The 20,388-nt window shown below is 41.5% G+C and overlaps 1 pseudogene; it reads left to right on the top strand.

Annotated features, from left to right (window-relative positions):
- Window positions 1-829: 829 nt before the first annotated feature.
- On the top strand, window positions 830-947 carry LOC124723409 (annotated as a pseudogene).
- Window positions 948-20,388: the final 19,441 nt, after the last annotated feature.

Here is a 20,388-nt window from a genome sequence, read left to right as displayed (position 1 = left end):
TTAGGTAAGTTTGTTTTAGTCGGCCTAATCCATCTACTCTCCCTGGGCGACTGATTGTAGAGCTTTATTCCTTGGCAGACACTGCTGCTTTGGGTTTTACGTTTATTCTTTCGTGGTGAGTTCAATTTAGACAGGGCCTGTTGAAGGCCCAAACGACATGAGCGGCCGCTTGGGGCGCCACAGCTGCAAGTTTTCTAAACAGGACGAATCACAATTAGTAACGGCCGCTTCGGGCATTATGATGTGATATTTATAATGTGCATATCACAATTAGTTGATAAAAATTACACTGGAGTACGAGGGAGGGCGCCAAATGGTAAGCAGCTTCTGTGGGAAAATGTTCTCGAAATGGCGTAATCACAGGGAGGGTGGCCGAGAACCTCCCATTTGAATTTCTGCAGGAGTGCCGCGACTATGTTGGCCGTATGAGGCTTTGCATTGTCGTGGAGCAGAATGACCCCACGGGTGAGATTGCCTGGTCGTTTCGATTTGATCGCTTGGCGAAGGGTGGTCAAAGTTTGCGAGTAGCGCTGGGCACTCACTGCTCCCCCATGCTGCAGGAAGTGAATCAGAAAGGGGCCATCTTTTGGTACCCTTAAAAAGGCCCTGAGGGGCAAACGATTCACTTCGGACGACGACGCTCAGCTGTACGTGCGGAACTGGTAAACATCGCAGGCCCGGGAATTTTATGAGACAGCCATTCACCGCCTTGTGTCACAGTGAGACAAATGTCTAAACGGCCAGAGTCAATACTTCTAACATACAGTTACTGGTTTCTGTAATTATTCCTCCGGATCGTTTCTTTCTGAACACCCCTTATGAAAGACCGTGCAACGGCCTTGCCGCAGTGGATACACCGGTTCCCGTCAGATAACGGAAGTTAAGCGCTGTCGGGCGTGGCCGGCACTTGGATGGGTGACCATCTGGGCCGCCATGCGCTGTTGCCGGTTTTCGGGGTGCACTCAGCCTCGTGATGCCAATTGAGGAGCTACTCGACCGAATAATAGCGGCTCCGGTCAAAGAAAACTATCGTGACGACCGGGAGAGCGGTGTGCTGACCACACGTCCCTTCTGTCCACATCCTCAGCTGAGAATGATACGGCGGTCGGATGGTCCCGATGGGCCCCTTGTGGCCTGATGTCAGAGTGAGTGAGTGCTTATAAAAGACCGCAAATAATTGTGGACCCACTAAATACGCATTTCTGAGGAATATTTTACAACAGTCAATACAGGAAATAATACTGTGATAAAATGACAATTGAGTCATTTTCTTTTGAATTTCGCGTCCAAACTACAGAAAATACAACTTACACTAATAAAAAAGTACGTTATCTCATTGTGAACAAATAATTTTTGTATAAAAATGTGTGAGATTCATCAAGCCCGATTGTCACTCAAGTGCTGCGACGGGGACACAAGAAAGATGACAGGCTCATAGTGAAAGCATGAGGGAGTTTTGGGGGGAAAAAAACAAGAAAGGTAAGAAGACCAGTGCTAATTAATGGTTCCGCATGCTCTTTAGAGGGCGAAACAAATAAATAATGCCGGCCGGGGTGGCCGAATGGTTCTAAGCGCTACAGTCTGGAACCACGAGACTGCTACGGTCGCAGGTTCGAATCCTGCCTCGGGCATGGATGTGTGTGATGTCCTTAGGTTAGTTAGGTTTAAGTAGTTCTAACTTCTAGGAGACTGATGACCTCAGATGTTAAGTCCCATAGTGCTCAGAGCCATTTGAACCATTTTTGAATAAATAATAATGAAACATACCTTACGTTTACTCTTTCTAGTGTTATGAGAAACATGAGCCTCATGTGTCCTCGCAATTTCTCCAATGTTTGGAGATATATCTGAAAGACGAACTCTCATTTCCTTGTCAATACATTGAAAAGTTGCTCTCTTTTTACATTTAATTGTGGTGAGGGCAGAAAATCCTAAGTTACATAAATATGACGTCCAAAATTTAAGTAAATGTTTAAAGCCTTTTTAGATATCGACACATATTCTTCTTTTATAGAAATCCAAAAGGCTTCAAGAGAGAATTCCTTATGCTTAATATTCAATCCACGATCAGTAGATATAGCTGCCAGTTCTTCTTCCATTAATGTTAGGCCAAAATCACCTTAAGTTTCCAAATCCAATCGTACTGTTCAGTGTTGAGGGATGGAAAATATGAACTCACTTTCTCTTCCAATCTTATTAAATGATCTATTACTATTGAAGGTATTTCATTTATGCACGTGCTCCTTACCAACGGGAACATTTCCAAGTTACCTTGAACAGCTTTTCTTTCCCATATCTGTAGTTTTCTGTGAAAGGCTTTAATTTTGGCGGTGGATGTGAGGATGTTATCTTCTTTCCCTTGCATGCTAGTGTTCAAAATATTGAACTGCCGAGATATATCGGCCAAATACTGCAATCTGGCAATCCAAAATTCACACTGAAGGAGGTTACAAAAATGTAAATGTTTCATTTCTTCGAAAAACACGATAAGTTTTTGTCGTAGCTCATGCGCACGGTTAAGTACTTTCCCCCTCGACAACCACCTGACTTCTGTGCCTAAAAGCAACCGTCTGTTTCTGACGCCATACCGATACAAAGTTTTTCGAATAAATGATTTTGACAGGTCTTTTTTTAATAAAATTTACCACCTGAAAACTTGCTCCAACACTCCTCTCAATTTTTCTCCAAATGTTTTTGCTATTAAGGCCTCCCTATGAAGAAAGCAGTGAGTTACGATAACATCTTCATTTTGTTTTTTTACAAAAGAAACAAGGCCCTTAACACAGGCTACCATTGAAGAGGCGCCATCTGTACAAATGCCTACGCACGACTTCCATGTCAACTGCCACTTATTAAGATAATCATTTAAAATGTTGAAAACGTCCTCATCTTTAGTTCTTTGCAAAAGAGATACTGAATTACTATTTGACCTTGATTAATGAAACGGATAAATCCTAAGAGTTGCGATTGGTTGGTAATGTCTGTTGATTCACCAACTTGCAATGCAAAGTTTATGTGCTTGAGTTTGCTACTGTCTACATTTTTCTCAATGTCAGTAGACATTTCTATAATAAGCCTGTGAACTGTATCATTCGAAAAAGGAATCTTGCTTCATTTACTAGCATCGTCATGACCATTTTTTTGCAAGCAGGTGAAACAAGTGACTCACCTATAGTATGAGCTTTCATACTCTTTGCTATTAGTTCAGATACTTGGTAGGAAGCGCTCAGAACTTTACCAGAAACAGACATTACACTTTTAAAAGAATTTGCTGCCCTTGTTTGCTGTTCAGACAATCTCTTGAAATAGCTTACAGGTTTATCTTGCAAATGTGAATGCATTGTTTTAAAATGTTTGCTCAGTTTGCTGGGAAGCAGAGATTCATTTGCCATTTTATACCCACATAGCAAGCATAGTGGGAAAGGATAATCTTCACTCCATTCCAAGTGAAATCATTGCTTAGGTAGCTTTCATTGTACTTACGAGTAGGCCGGTGTTTTGCTTTTTTACTTGCACTTAGCGTTTGTTCACTTCCAGAATCAGCATGCTTGTTTTACAGAAATCTGTCCATTTTATTCGATTGTATTTTGCATATAAGATTCACTTCTAGCGCTTTGAAAACAAGCTGTACGCTGTACACAAAACACGAACCCCACGTACGATAATAACACCTCACTGACATATCACCTGAAAGCTCTGGGATAACGTCAAACGCACAACAATTGAAACGCGTTTCCCTTCTCGGCCTGGATTTCTTGTGCCTCGATGGGTTAACAGTGCTGCCAACGATAATTTTCAGGTTCCGTTAACATTTCTGGAAGCGTCTGTCATGAATCCGCTGGATCACTAAACTGCAGTGAAAATGACGCACGGAAGTAGCAAGGCTTCATGAACAGTGACGATCATGTTCACATGTGCTACTATTCTGTAACAACACGAAATGCGATTCTTTTAGTCACGGACAGCTCGAGGTCAAACAATAAGCAGCTCTCATAGATAGTTTCCCAGTTTCTCTATTCAATAATATCTTATTGGCAACAGAAAGGTATGCATTTCCAAAAAAATGTTATTAAAAAGTGAGTAGTCGCGGATGTTATTTATACTTTTTTGATACACTATCGTGGTACCTAAATAGGTCATATTGGCCAATAATAATTATATGTAATTCATTTCCTATGTGCTGTTGCAGCACCACTAGAGTTAGGTGAAACAGGTTCGCAATCATTGGGAGCGACACGAAACCTTCCGACTTCTATGGACAAGTTGGGATCACATGCATAGCGCACAAGGCTCAATTTCAGCATGGCTACCATCATAAAAGAAAAACGTCCATAGGCAAATTAACTGCGAAACAAAAGCACGACATGATCAGATAATGTCGTAAGAGTTTCCGTCGGAAAAATCCGTCAGTCGTCAAATATTTTTTCACCGTTTTCTCCCGATTCCGATCGTTTGGATCTGACCAGAAATCCATAACGCTTGACAACACTGTGAATTAACTGAATGTTTATTTACGATCTTTAAGAGCGACACAAGTGTCGTACTGTTCGGTTACGGAAAGGAGGCACGGAACGAGGCGTGCGAAAATAATTTGCACGGCGCCTACAGGGCGAAGGGCGGTGAGAGGGGGGGATGGTTAGAAAAGTTTTACGACCAGTGCTAGTTATCCGTGGATACCTATGCGCCTGGTACCGACCAGCAACTAAGATATTTATATTTTACACCCGAAAGTAAAAAGGGTTCGGTGAAAGCGCATTATTTCTATCAAAAATTATGAAATCAAGGTATGGCTGTTGTAATGCAGTTCTAGTGCAAGGAGTTGAAGAAAATGGCATTTGAAGCGTTTAATAATTATGAATGACCATGAAGCATTGTGTCGCAAAAATCTTGCGGTCCATGGTTGCAGTCTTTGACTGCCAATTTTTTGCAACATATGAAATAAGTTACTGTGTTGGCCACAACAAATTTTACCATGGATAAAGTGTTACATTTATAAATACAGTTACATTCATTATTAAATGAGTCAATCACTCCCACCACTGCATATTGTTATGACTGTAGCAATGTGACAATTATCTGACCATTCTGTTTCTCCAGACCGCAGCATTCTGCCATCTAGCCCACTGCCGATTACACTTTCCCTAGAATTCCTTACAGTTATCGGTGGTGTAAGGGATGACTTTGATGGGCCAGCAATGGCTTTATCATCACTCATTATTTTGAAATAGCTTTGCCCAGTTTCCAAACAGCCGCAACTGTCAGATAGCTAACAGTAAGATTAGCAGCAAGAGAAAAGACAGTCGGCATGAAACGTTCCGAATACTGTCGACAAAACAAGGAGAATTAGCCACCTTATTTCCTTAAACAAACTGAACTGTTCGACAAAACTCAAGGACTCGTTACGTATTATACCTGTCGTGAAGGGGATAAAATTGAATAGCTATATGTTCTTTTATATTTGGCCATATGTTTTCTTAAAATATTACAGGGCGCAGCCATAAATGTTCTAGGGCGCACCAGTGCGCCCTGGCGCACACTTTGAGAACCACTTGGTCTCCACGGTCATGGAGAGAGCTGTCTGTGCAGTAATTTTTAACGTTATTACTCATTTACTGACTGGTGAGTATGCTGTAATTAAAATCCTTAGTATTCTGAACAGATCTTCACAATGAACTCGACTACAATTTTGGTTATTATTCAACCAATTAGAGTACGTTGGACACACAGTCTGATAAATCCGTTTAATCATGAGTACACATTACGTAAGAGGGAATCAATTACGCTTCCTTGGAAAAAGCCCAAAGCTATCTTTTTTCTGTTCAAAGAACTGAAATACAGCCTGGTGATGTCTTCGACAGTAGTGAAGACGTCAGGCAGTTGCATTCCCGCACATGAAAACGACCTGACAAAATATCCTCGTTGATCCATTATGGATTGTGGGACGACGGCTGGCATGAATTTCTTGATGCAATAATTTACCAACAGCCGTATGTATTGTAGAAATTTATTTTACTTTATGAACTTCTATGTGCTACCAGTTTCGGCATTACATTGATGCCATCTTCAGGCCCCTGTACAATATTTGACTAATTAAAGTCAGACAATAACGGACTTATACCCATTAGCTGAGTGGTCAATACTACATTTTTTCCCCTCCCATGGAAGGTGTCCACTGCCATAACTTTGCAAATGTGTGCAACATCATTTTCTAACCCTTTTGGAGTACTGTACTGTTCAACTATCGTTGCACTCTTGAGCTGCCACTTAACCAATTTTATACTTGATGCAACATTGCATTTCCTGACACTCAGCTAATGGGTCCGTTATTGTCTGACTTTAACTAGTCAAATATTTTGACCAGTTTTTAGACCGTGACATTTTGACTCATGCAGATAGTTACTGACTCATTAAGGTCATTATACAGAATATGATGACACTGAATGATGTACTTAAGATCCGGATAGTCATCTCATACGCTACTACACCTGCCCTTAATACAATCTCAGAATGATTTGACATGGTTATACGTCATACCCTTAGTCTTAGGGACTGTATAATTTCATTCTGAAATTTATCTTCATACATATAGGCAGCCTCCTATATTTCTCTTTTTCTTCATTTCCATTTTATTCAATCGATTCCACTTGGTATAATCCTGCATAATTGTATAGGACTTATATGTAGGGAGATAGATATTTCTTGATATACAGAGATTGAGAATCTTCTTTGTAACCATGACTACATGAGGCAGCTACTGGCGTTGCATTAATCCACTCAGCACAATGTGGGGTTGTCTTACATTAGGGTCCTATTGAAGTGTCTACGATGACCAAGTGTTTGATAATTTATAGTATGATTGCATTGGTTTACTTCGCGAATGCAATTGGGTTTTAAGACAAACTCTTTTATTCTTTTTATCGTTAATATTGCGGCAGCTGTTTGTCGTACCACACATAATACGACCTAGACCACACACAAGTAACTATGTATTCTGACATGGTTGTCACATTTTCTTGTATTTTAATTTATTTTATTGTTACTTATATCAGTTAATTTTTATTAAAAAAATTCTTCCGCTGTTCCACTGGACATACGAATGGATGCAGTACATCTGATGTGTTGCATGGCCTATTACAACTGTGTGTTACGGTTTTATGAATAATAGCGTACACATATGTTCATATATCATGCTTTATTTGAGTAAAACAGTGAAAACTATTAACAACAGCACGACATAGGCAGAAGCATATGTTGCCTAATGTTACATATAGTTTTAATGATATACAATATATCTCTTTGGGCCACTTACATAGTTAACATGATACCTGTCAAATGTTAAGGTATGTTATATATTTTTTATAATTTTTTATAATAGTACATTTCTTCTACTCATTGTACAGGGGCCTGAAGATGACATCAATTTAATGCCGAAACTGGTAGCACATTGAAGTTCATAAAATAAAGTAAATTCTACAATACATACGGCTGTTGGTAAATTATTGCATCAAGATATGACAAATATCGGCGGTTGTCGAAGACGCCAACCAGATGCATCCGCACAAGTTGTTGAACGTTTTGTACCCAGGGAGGAAATCTAGTTTCGCATATTTACCTCCGGTTAATTGTCGCCATCTCTGTCAAGGCACTGCGTTCTACGACTGAATGCTTAAAGAGTCAGCGACATATTTGCGAAGAGGCCACTACATTGTCGTACGCTGAGAAAACCGCTACAAACGCCCAGGTTGCATGTGTGCCGAAGATTCCCGAGAGGCCAAAGTTACTTACGTCACTGGTGACGTCGCTGCAGCAGACTGCAGACGACCGTTTTCTACGGCCGGGGGCGTGACACGGCGCACTTTCCGGATTCGGCGGCTGCGCCTCACGCCTATTTACTGCTAGTCACGATGAATGGGCGGACGGCGAGCGGCGAACAGAATGCGGACCTCGCCGCGGTCAAATCGCCTTTTAACGACTCGTTCTGAGGTGTCGTATTTTCTACAGAAGCAGGAACCTGTACCTGCGACACAAGCGTGGCGCAACATTAAATAAATTCGTGCCAAAAGTGCCGAGTATTACGATCCTCATGATTATGACATCTTCAGTTCATTAGAACGCTATTAAAAACGGCAGCAGCATGTTTATTAATCCCGTGCATAGCGCTTTTCCATTAAACATCTCCACTGTTGAAGGCGTAGTTGTTACATCAGTATAAAGACAATACCAGCACCTGTGAGGGGTTTACGTGATTTCGTTATCTCACAATACAGACAAAACGGTGTAATGCGATGTCAGCTTAACAACTAGTATCTTAGCGACTGGTGTTTTAAGTATACTGTACACGAGTAGACAAAATGAAAAAACAAATGTCAATTGTATACTACAGACAAAACGTGAAAAATTGCGCATGTTACTGTATGGAGGAAAGTTCAAAGTTTCATTTTCGCACAGACAGTATACCACACTCAACGTGAGAACCATGCGTTGCTCGAGAAACATCAAAACGGTAATCCAATCCATCACACATCGTTATTGTGGTCTTCAGTCCAGAGACTGGTTTGATGCAGCTCTCCATGCTACTCTATCCTGTGCAAGCTTCTTCATCTCCCAGTACTTACTGCAACCTACATCCTTCTGAATCTGTTTAGTGTATTCTTTTCTTGGTCTCCCTCTACATTTTTACCCTCCACGCTGCCCTCCAATACTTAATTTGTGATCTCTTGATGCCTCAGAATATGCCCTACCAACCGATCCCTTCTTCTAGTCAAGATGCGCCACAAATTTCTCTTCTCTCCAATTCTATTCAGTACCTCATCATTAGTTATGTGATCTACCCATCTAATCTTCAGCATTCTTTTGTAGCACCACATTTCGAAAGCTTCTATTCTCTTCTTGTCTAAACTATTTATCGTCGACGTTTCACTTCCATACACGGCTACACTCCATACAAATATTTTCAGAAACGACTTCCTGACACTTGAATCTATACTCGGTGTTATCAAATTTACCTTCTTCAGAAACGCTTTCCTTGCCAGTCTACATTTTATATCCTCTCTACTTCGACCATCATCAGTTATTTTGCTCCCCAAATAGCAATCTGATTCCCGCACCATCACCCGATTTAATTCGACTACAGTACGTTATCCTCGTTTTGCTTTTGTTGATGTTCATCTTATATCATCCTTTTAAGACACTGTCCATTCCGTTCAGCTGCTCTTCCAGATCCTTTGCTGTCTCTGACAGAATTACAATGTCATCGGCGAACCTCAAAATTTTTATTTCTTCTCCATGGATTGCAATTCCTACTCCGAATTTCTCTTTTGTTTCCTTTACTGCTTGCTCAATATACAGATTGAAACACATCATCAATTCCATTTTTTAGATCTTGAAGATTATGTGTCATAGATGGCACAAAGACTCTGTCTTTTATTTAACCCCACAGAAAAAAATCGCAAGGTATGTCGTCTGTCAATCTGGTAAGCCAGAAACAACGAACAAGATCTTGTGTTCGACGTCTTCCATACCAGCGTTACGGGATGGTGCTGTCAAAATGACGCCGGAGCTCAAGGTGAAAGCGAGGCAGGCTGCCGTCATGCATAGACATGAAGTCATCGGAATCTTCACGAGCTGGAGGAAACAACCAAGTTTGCAGCATGTCCAGGCATGACATTAACACACATTCAGTTCCGGCGAGTCTCTTTCATGTTCGACAACGACGTCAGGATTTTGTGGCCCCAAATTCTTACATTGTGGTGGTTTACTTCATTCGATAGATGAAACGTCGGTTCGTCTGAAAATATGAGTCGTTCGTAAAAAGTGTCCCCCACCGCATCCAAGATACTGAAATGCAAAATTCGAACCTCTTGCAGAAACTCGAAATTTAGCGCGGACTTCAATGCGAGATGCTTATATAATACGAGGATAATCCCAAAAGTAAGGTCTCCTATTTTTTTATAAGTACATAGACTTGTTTATTTCTACAACGGTTTACATCAGTTTACAGCTTGAACATTTAGCTATTTATCGACATAATCACCATTTCTGTCGATGCATTTTTGTAAACGCTGTGGCAGTTTTTGTATGCCCATGTCATACCAGCTCGCCGCCATGCTGTTCATAAAGTTATGAACCTCTTCTTTCACCTCGTCGTCGGAGCTGAATCGCTTTCCGGCCAAGTGTTCTTTTAACCCAGGGAACGGGTGATAGTCTCTGGGCGCCAAGTCAGGACTGTAGGGTAGGTGGGTGATTATGTTCCACTGAAACTGTTGCAGGAGAGCAACGGTTTGCCGAGCGATGCGTGGGCGAGCGTTTTCATGGAGAATGTGTACGACCTTGCTCAACATTTCTCTTCTCCGGTTCTGAATTGCTCGTTTGAGTTTTTTCAGAGTCTCAAAGTACCTGTCAGCGTTCATTGTGGTCCCAGCGATTCAGCTTCGACGACGGTGTGAAAGAAGAGATTTATAACTTCCTGAACAGCATGGCGGCGAGCTGGTTTGACATGGACATACAAAAACTGCCACAGCGTCTACAAAAATGCATCGACAGAAATGGTGATTATGTCGAAAAACAGCTAAATGTTCAAGCTGTAAACTGATGTAAATCACTGTAGAAATAAACAGGTCTATGTACTTATAAAAAAAGGAGACCTTCCTTTTGGGATTATCCTCGTAGGTTCCACAACGAAACTTCGTCTCGCAAGCTGGTAAAAAATCCAAAGAGATTCTCGTCGTATTTAAATTATGTTAGCGGCAAGACGCTATCAGTGCCTTCCTGCGCGATAGCAGTGGAAACACTATTGATGACAGTACTGCTAAGGCAGAGTTACTAAACAAAGCCTTCCGAAAATTCTTCACCAGAGAAGGCGAAGTAAATATTCCAGAATTCGAATCAAGAAGAACAGCTGCCAAAATGAGTAACATAGAAGAAGATATCTTCGGAGTAGTGCAACAACTTAAAACACTTAATAAAAGCAATTGCAGTCCAGACTGAAAACCAATTAGGTTCCTTTCAGAGTATGTTGACGCAATAGCTCCATACTTAGCAATCATATAAAATCGCTCGCTCGCGTAAAGACCCGTACCCAAAGACTGGAAAGTTGCCCAAGTAACGCCAAGGCAGTAGGAGCTACCCACTAAATCACAGGCCCATATCATTAATCGGGTGCAGTCTACATTGTTGCCAGATTTCACTTCTACCCTGTGATCTGGGAATATGTACACCGAGTTTCTAAAATCATTGGTTTTCCTCTGACAGTACAGTTGACATCCCTCTAAATTTAACACTCATACATCTTACATACATAGGTTGTTTGTTTTAACATGAGACAACTAAAAATCTCTAAAACGACACGTCGTATGAAAACAATTTGTAGGTAAAAAGTTGACATTAGTGAAGGGGAAATCTGTCTGCTGCAATTTGCCAGCTCCTACCCATCCCTCCTGCGTGGGGGAGGGGAAGTCTCCTTTGTATTTTCGAATGGTAACTCCATATTTTTATTGCATATTCGCAGTCTACGCCAAAAAATATATACTGTTTATTCAAATCATTGTTTTCCATTTGCAGCAGAGGTACTGTAATTGACAAATATCAAAAGTGCTGCTTTTGCAATTAAGAACGAACGCATCTGAGTGTACAATTCATTTATTACGTAAACGTAAAATTTTGTATTCTAACGGTTGATATTGAAGTTCTAAATTTACTCCAGTGTTGCAAACTTGATCGTAGAGTACAATATGGGTAGCCATTTCAATGTCCGGTTGGAAACTACGGTTAGCGTCATGCAGCAACCACAACGTGGATGTAATAGTTTTCTGTTTCCATCGGGATGCTTAATATTGGTGAGTCCCCCCTAACTCTCACCATTGTGGTGCTCGATTTTGGTGAATATTCACGGCAGGTGCCCTGGAACTATCGCTTCATGGGCATTTTACCCTATTAAAATGTTTGTGATTTGTACTCCGCCGGTAGCCGCTCAGCAGTCAGTGCGAGAGTTACAGCGATTGGATGGAAACACACCGAAATCAGTCAACCTGATGGCGGGTTCAAGGGCGGCCACCGAAATGAAACAAGATTGCTTAGGGACTCACCACAGTAACCTCTTATGGAACAGAAACCTACGTTACCATACAAGTAGCTTATTTGCCAGAACGTCAATGTCTTGCCATATTATTTGTGCTAAACAATCACATTTGCAGCACTCAGGTAACATTTGAAGATCAGTACAACCGTTAGAACACAAAGGTTTACATTTACATCGTAAATTAAATGTGGATTCAAATGCGTCGGTTCTTAAGTATTTGTCGATAACAGCACCACCTAGCGCGAATAGAAAACAAAGGTTTGAGTAGACCGTAAGTATTTTTTGGCGAAGAACCGGAATGTGCGATAAAAATGGAGGGTTCCAATTTTAAAAAAGAAAGTTGACACCGCCCGCGCAGTAGGGTGGTTAGGAGATTGTCAGTTGTAGCGCAGACAGGTGTCCTCTTTAGAAATATTAACTTTTCACCTTGAACATTTTTTTTTTCGTATGATGCATCGTTTTCAGATATTTAGTGGTGGCGAGTTAAAACAAACACCCCGCGTAAACAGACCCCATCCATACCCTCTGACGTCACAATTTGACTTTCACCCATCCCTCTGACGTCACAGTGTAAACAACCGTCACCCTACGTTTAGAAGTCAACACCTGTGAAATGACAAAAAGGAATACAGATACATACATACACTGCACTAAGAATCTGTGATTGTGTCTGCTAATCTTCGAATATGAGAGAATGAATGTGAAAGTTAAACAGACTGGGAACCAAATAACAGCACCAGCTGACGTTTTATTTTTCGATCAGCACGACCGGTATTGGTCACCAAGGCCATTTTCCATTAGTTATGTGAACAATACTGAAAAACAAGGTATAACTGAATAAGTTATATGAAAAAAGGTAACAAGAAATGTCGATAAAAAAAGCATAGTTAAAAAAATTAATAAAGTTACACAAGCATTTGTCCACAAACGTCATAGAAATAGTGTAGTAAGATTCAACTAAGCGCGGCGAGAAAAGGCGAAGTTTCGATATTAGCACGTAAAGCCGCCGTCTAGTGAATCCAAAACTGTTTTTCGTAGAATCTTTTACGTTGACGTTTTGTGCTGTGCTGTTGCCGTTCCGCGTGAACAGCTGGTGACGAATGCCGCCATTTGAAACACATTGTGGAATGTTTTGACGTGACGTGCCGTCCTGTGTGAACCGACACCGAGAAGCGTGTTTTGACTGAAAGTTCCAGAAGCCGTCCCATCCTATTAGCTCCGCGGGACGCCCAAGGAACGCGTAACACACGTCGTGGGGCGCTGAATCGTCGGCCGTTGATTCATCTAGGCTGGCGGAGCGGAGGCAATCGTGAGGCCTCTAAAAGCGTGTCTCCTCCAGCAAGTAATTTCTGCAAGGGCTTGTTGAGGTGTTTACATTAGAACAAAAGCTTGTGCAAGTTTGCTTCTGCAAGTCGCTTCGGCAAGTTAACTTCCAAGTACTGTTAAGTGTTGGTACTAGAGTTACGTAATTAGATTGGCAAATGGAAGCATGAAGTGTCGTGGTTAGAAACAGAGCAGCCAGCACCGTTGTTGAACTATTATTATTAAACAAAACCGTTATGAAAAACAAAGTAAAGAAAAAAAAGGAAATGGTTGGGTGAAGAAGTGGTTGGGTAAAGAAATGGATGTTGAGGCGCACATGTTTAAATTATCAAGAAACGCTGTTGAACGAAATAAAATCAGATGACTTTCGCTAATGTTAAAACGTTCTGAGAATGTCGCAGGTTACTTTCGAACATATCTTACGTATTGTACAATCAAATATTCGAAAGTACGATTCAAAAATGCGATAAGATATATCACCAAGAGGTGGCCTTTTACGCTTCCAGTTTTGCAAACAATATTTGTTGTAATATTTTTGGAAGGTTACTGTCAACAGCCGTTAAGTAATGTATAAAATGCTTATTTGAACCATCAGCTGTTTTTCTTTTACACTCAAACATCTACCGGTTTCGGTCTTGGACCATCTTCACGGATGAAGGGCTAAAATGGTTTAAGCCACTATATTGCGTTAGTCATTACTTAAAATGTGCAGTGTTCTGTATACATTTAGTATTCATATGTTTGCTTTTAAAGTCCTGTGTCATATATTTACATTCATGGCATACACGGACGTTTTAAGTAATGGCTAATGCTGTATGGTGGCTTAAACCATTTTAACCCTTCATCCGTGAAGATGGTCCAACACGGAAACCGCTAGATGCTCGGAAGAAAAACAGCTGATGGTTCAGATGAGCATTTTATAAATTATTTGTTACTTTTACGACAATCGTAATGCAGTTATGTTTATGCTAATATTTTAAAAAATCTGCTTAAATTTAAAGACGTCTGTACTGTCATTCTGCTTCCCCTGCTGGTGAAACGTTCGGTAAATTCGTTTCGTACTTCCTCCAAACGTCACTTCAGTTCTACAACCTATGGACCAGGGAGTTATAATAATAGAAAGTAAAGAAACAGTATTTAACGTTCTTGAAGCAATTTTAATGATATCGGAACCGTTTGAAAATTGTCACTCAAAATACAACTGCCAATTGTTCTAAACATGCAGGATTCTTTCTTCACCATCCCGCGGTGAGGACGACACTCTTTCAGCAACAGCTGATTGTGCTGATGATGAAGATGAGGATAACATCACTCTGGCGGAATTAGTGCAAGAACTTTGTCCATCTCTGTGAACTTGTGAAATACAGGACTTCTCCCATGGGGACAAACACCTTAGCGTGTACGCCTCAACGAGTGAAGAAGAAACTGTAGCTGACATTCAAAGCCAACACGTGATTAACGAGCATGCAGCCTTAGCTAAAATTTCTTATTTTCAGAGAAGAATTTTACACAAATGACAGTAAGGAGACGTTAAAGCGAATGCATCGTCAAATGCAAAATGCGTACTCGCATATTAAGCTGAAAAAGGAAACAAAGATAACTGAGAACCTCAAGTACGACAGAATACTGTGGTATACGTTATTATATTGTATTTTGAAGTTCAAGCAACTGGTTAAAAAAGCAAACAACGCTGTTTGTGCTGTTATTGTGTAAAACTACAAAATTTAATCTCAATATGTGTTATTTTTCAAAGTACAGAAGTGGAACAATAGTGTATTCGTTATCGACGTTTTGTGGTTATGCGTGTTGGATATTTTCAATGTGTTAGGTACCGTGCATCACAGCCATACAATATTTCAATATTTTAAAAAGAAACATAGGAGAAAGTGTAGGCCTTCGTATAATTTATGTATAGAGTGCTGTCTTTTCATTTTGCTACTGTTGATTAGTTTTTGTAATACAGTAAATGGAACGAAGTTGTTTCTTCAGACTATACTTGCTCAATATTTTACATCACTCGTTATCCAACACCGTGTTCGGCATTATTGAACAATTTTCATTGTTGTTATTTCTTTCTTCACTTATTAACGCTGTTTACATTTTGCTGGCATTTTATTCCTGTACTACTACATGAACACAAGAAAAATTGCTGAGTCTCCAGAAATACTGTATTCTGAATACTGTAGGTGTACTGTATTTCTGCTACTTTTTGAAATTTTTAACTCGATGTGACAGTTGTTCCCCGTGGACCTCTGTCATGATGAATACTTTGTAGTCATAAACAGAACTCATCGTTTGCTTGCGCTTTGATTGAGCACGTCAAATTTTTGTTTGTTTGTTTGAACGTGGAGAGTCGGGAGCTCTCCAGTCATTAGCCTGTGATTTCAACTCTGGTTCAGTCTTTAATGAACGTTTCATCAATAGCAACAATTCGACATGAAAATCCTTGACCATCACGGTCAAACTGTTGTTTGAGCAAGGTTTTGACGTCCAGGCATTTCTACTTCTCTTTTAACAGACAAACTGTGTGGGACCCACCTAGCAGAAATTTTTCTCTTCTTCAAATTATGTGTCATAATACGGAATAATGATGTTGCGGGAATCCCCGCGGCTTGAGAGAGTTCCTCCCATGTCGCACTGCGACCTACTTTAAGAGCACCTGCCACAAGTTTGACACTTTGCTCGTCTGTTGACGTTTTTGGCCTTCCAGATCTTGGATTATCGTCTGTGCTCACACGACCATCAGTAAAACGATTAACCAAACGTGAACTGTACTAAGATATAGTGTAAACTCACCACAAACTTCACTTCACGCACTGTGGATTTCTCCTGGGTTTTTGCCTCGTAAAGTTGCGGTCTTGATGTACGACCTCTGGTGTTCAACAGTCACAGTGCACGAGACCCCTGCTCGGTCCACTTATACATCGACAGTTTTTTTTAGAGTGCACAGTGAAAAAACAAAAACAAGAGCTTCTTCCTCAAGTTTCCACCTATATCTGATGTAATTTTCATTGTTGTTGCATCAAAAAACCCACAGTAATACCAACCTGTGCATTATTTATGAAATGTCCCTCGTATTAAAGAATCTTAATGAAGTTATCTGTGACATCGTTGATCACATCCTATAAGCACCTCTTCAAAACGTCTGTGTTGAACACGTATCGTGAAAAAGTCTGCGAGTCTTTCACTTCCCACAATTTTTGTTCAAATGGCTCTGAGCACTATGGGACTTAACATCTATGGTCATCAGTCCCCTAGAACTTAGAACTACTTAAACCTAATTAACCTAAGGACATCACACAACACCCAGTCATCACGAGGCAGAGAAAATCCCTGACCCCGCCGGGAATCGAACCCGGGAACCCGGAAGCAAGAAGCGAGAACACTACCGCACGACCACGAGCTGCGGACCCACAATTTTTGTGTTTCGATAAAAGCCTGTTTGTGGGCGGTACGTGTACAGATCGACATATGATGCCGAAGTACCCTTGCATTAAGTTATCGCTATCCCATCCCGTATGTATGTATTTCTGCTTTGCGAAGCAGTTTGCGGAACATGAAAACTCACTCACATCAAGTACAAACAGAATGATAAAACCACGCAAGCACTTCGGACAACATATGCGATACAGTTTTGAAATGCTGCAAGCACCAAGAAGCCGCCTTATCTCCATTCATACAAGGGGGTACTTACAAAAAAAAACCGGAATTATGTTTTGAAAGTTATATATTTTCAAATTGTTTACAAAACACCCTTATCACCTTCAAAAAATTCTCCATTACAACTACCAGAGCTTCCACAGTTCGAAAAACAATTTTGTAGATATGTTGACAGCTCCTCCTCAGTTTATCCTTGACTTCTTTACTATTGTCAAATCGGTGTCCTTTCATGCCCTTTTCTTGCGTGGAAATTAGAAAATGTCGCGAGGAGCTAGGTTAGGCGAATAAGATGCGTGGGGCAGACGAATCATGCCATCTTTAACCAAAAATTGTAACAGAGATGGCTGTGTGTGCAGGCGCATTGTCGTGGTGGAAAAGCCAGACTCCCGTCTGCTACAAATCGGGTCTTTTTTGACGAACATTGTTGCGCAATCTTCTTAAAATTTCTTAAAACTGTCTGTGAGCACAAGCTCTCGAATTTTTTCAATATTTTGGTCGATTCGGGCAGTTGATGGACGTCCAGAACGAGGTTTGCCAACGGACGCGTTCTCAGCTTCACTTACATTGTTTTCTGACGAAGTTGGAACATCCTACCAATAGGTTTATCGCCTCCGTCAACATATTAATACAGCGAGATGCTGTGCTCAAATGCAAGGCGGTATTGTTTTTCTCCTGTAATAATCTGTCTCTCTGACACAGGATGGTCCGTCAAATATTTATTAGACTGACACGGTACTGAACCTTGCTACTGAACAGAATTGCCCGTCACAGAAAATGCTGAAAACCGTGACTTAGATGCACCAGTTGGTTGCAGTCACACGTCTACGTATGTGCATCTCCCGCATGCTTTGTCCCGAGTACTTAGCTATGCCATTACGTTTGAGTGAGAGCGGTTAGCAAAGCGGCGCTCTCAGTAAAAATATCTTGGTTTATTGCCGAGTGTTAATGCTGACCGGTATGCGCAGAAACTGTTTAGTCCATATGTGGATCAACTCAAGGAAGATGATTATTTTAGCAAGACGGAGCAACAATGCAGGTGCCTTCAGAACCTTGTCACGAGTGCGTGAGGTGTTCGGAGAGGAGAAGGCAGTCACCAGAGGCAGAGCTCTCCCCCCCCCCCCCCCTGTTATTTTACCCTGTGCGGCAAACTGAAGGGTCATCTGTAGTCAATCCTCGCACACTGGAAGAGCTGCAACAAAACACTGTCTCTCTGTCTGATGAATTGAGCTCAGAGCTGCGAAGGCATCAAATGAGACCATTTCAACATCTTCTGTGATACTCATTAACAATAGCCGGTCCTGTGTTAGTCTTACTGTAAATGTTTTCCCCGCCATTTTTACTTTGTTCACGCTGTATGTCAAGTGATCTCCCTTCCCTTTGAAAATTACGAGTTGCATCCAATAGTGCGGTTTCCAAAATGGCGGCCACTTTGTCTCATGGGTTTTCCCTCTCCCATCTAATAGTAGTTGACTGCCCCTTCTTCTTTGGTGGTTCCACTCATACGGACCACCGTGTAGTCGCTCCTTTTCTGCCCATCTCTATCCTAACACTCTTCGTGTTATATAATTGGATACCTAAATGTAACAAGTTGCAGGTCTGGAATGTTACCCGTTTTTAACCCGGGGTGCGTTGTAATTGCTGTAAACTTTGGCCCACAGTCCCGATTTAATATTCAATTATCAAACCCGGCTCAGTTCTACCCCATCTTCTGAACTTCATTTACCCCTCTCATCTTGCTAATGCTTCTCGCACTTAGTTACGTTCTGTTCCTACATTTTTCCTGTACTTATTTATTTTATTGTGGTTGCCGACCTAGTCCACGTATCCTGTTGCTACAATTGTCAATTCAATCGTTCATTCTGTTTCTGTATTTCTTTCCATGTATAGTACGGTTTTCAACTGTTCGTCAATACTCTTCTCAAGTATGTGAAACGCCCTGAAGAGAACCGCAGCGAGTAGGTAGAAACGTTCGCAGTTTAGTTGTTTTAGTAGTTTGCAATGATGCGACCCAACACCCAACACTATTTTATCCAAATTAATTTTGTTTTACTGTGATTTTTAATTTAATCTAAATTTTTAAATACACTACTGGCCATAAAAACTGCTACATCTCGAAGATGACGTGCTACAGATGCGAAATTTAACTGACAGGAAGAAGATGCTGTGATATGCAAATGATTGGCTTTTCAGAGCATTCACACACGATTGGCGCCGGTGGCGACACCTACAACGCGCTGACATGAGGAAAGTTTCCAACCCATTTTTCATACACAAACAGCAGTTGACCGGCGTTGCCTGGTGAAACGTTGTTGTGATGCCTCGTGTAAGGAGGAGAAATGCGTTCCATCACGTTTCCGACTTTGATAAAGGTCAGATTGTAGCCTATCACGATTGCGCTTCATCGAATCGCGACATTGCTGCTCGCGTTGGTCGAGATCCAATGACTGTTGGCACAATATCGAATCAGTGGGTTCAGGAGGGTAATACGGAACGCCGTGCTGGATCCCACCGGCCTCGTATCACTAGTAGTCGAGATGACAGGCATCTTATCCGCATAGCTGTAACGGATCGTGCAGCCACGTCTCGATCCCTGAGTCAACACATGGGGACGTTTGCAAGACAACAACCATCCGCACGAACAGTTCGACGACGTTTGCAGCAGTATGGACTATAAGCTCGGAGACCATGGCTGCGGTTACCCACGACGCTGCATCACAGACAGGAGCGCCTGCGATGGTGTACTCAACGACGAACCTGAGTGCACGAATGGCAAAACGTCATTTTTTCAGATGAATCCAGGCTCTGTTTACAGCATCATGATGGTTGCATCTGTGTTTGGCGACATCGCGGTGAACGGACATTGGAAGCGTGTATTCGTCATCGCCATACTGGCGTATCACCCGGCGTGACTGTATGGGGTGCCATTCGTAACACGTCTCGGTCACCTCTTGTTCGCATTAACGGTACTTTGAACAGTGGACGTTACATGGCAGATGTGTTACGACCTGTGGCTCTACCCTTCATGCAATCCCTGCGAAACCCTACATTTCAGCAGCATAATGCACGACGGCATGTTGCAGGTCCTGGACGGGCCCTTCTGGACTGCTGCCTTGGCCAGCACGTTCTACAGATCTCTCGCCAATTGAAAACGTCTGGTCAACGGTGGCCGAGCAACTGGCTCTCCAAGCTCTGTTTGACTCAATGCCCAGGCGTATCAAGGCCGTTATTACGGCCAGAGGTGGTTGTTCTGGGTACTGATTTCTCAAGACTTATGCACCCAAATTGCGTGAAAATGTAATCACATGTCAGTTCAAGTATAATATATTTGT

Source organism: Schistocerca piceifrons, chromosome 1 (assembly GCF_021461385.2).
Source record: "Schistocerca piceifrons isolate TAMUIC-IGC-003096 chromosome 1, iqSchPice1.1, whole genome shotgun sequence".
Lineage (NCBI taxonomy): Eukaryota > Metazoa > Arthropoda > Insecta > Orthoptera > Acrididae > Schistocerca > Schistocerca piceifrons.
This window is presented reverse-complemented; position numbering and strand designations above follow the sequence as displayed.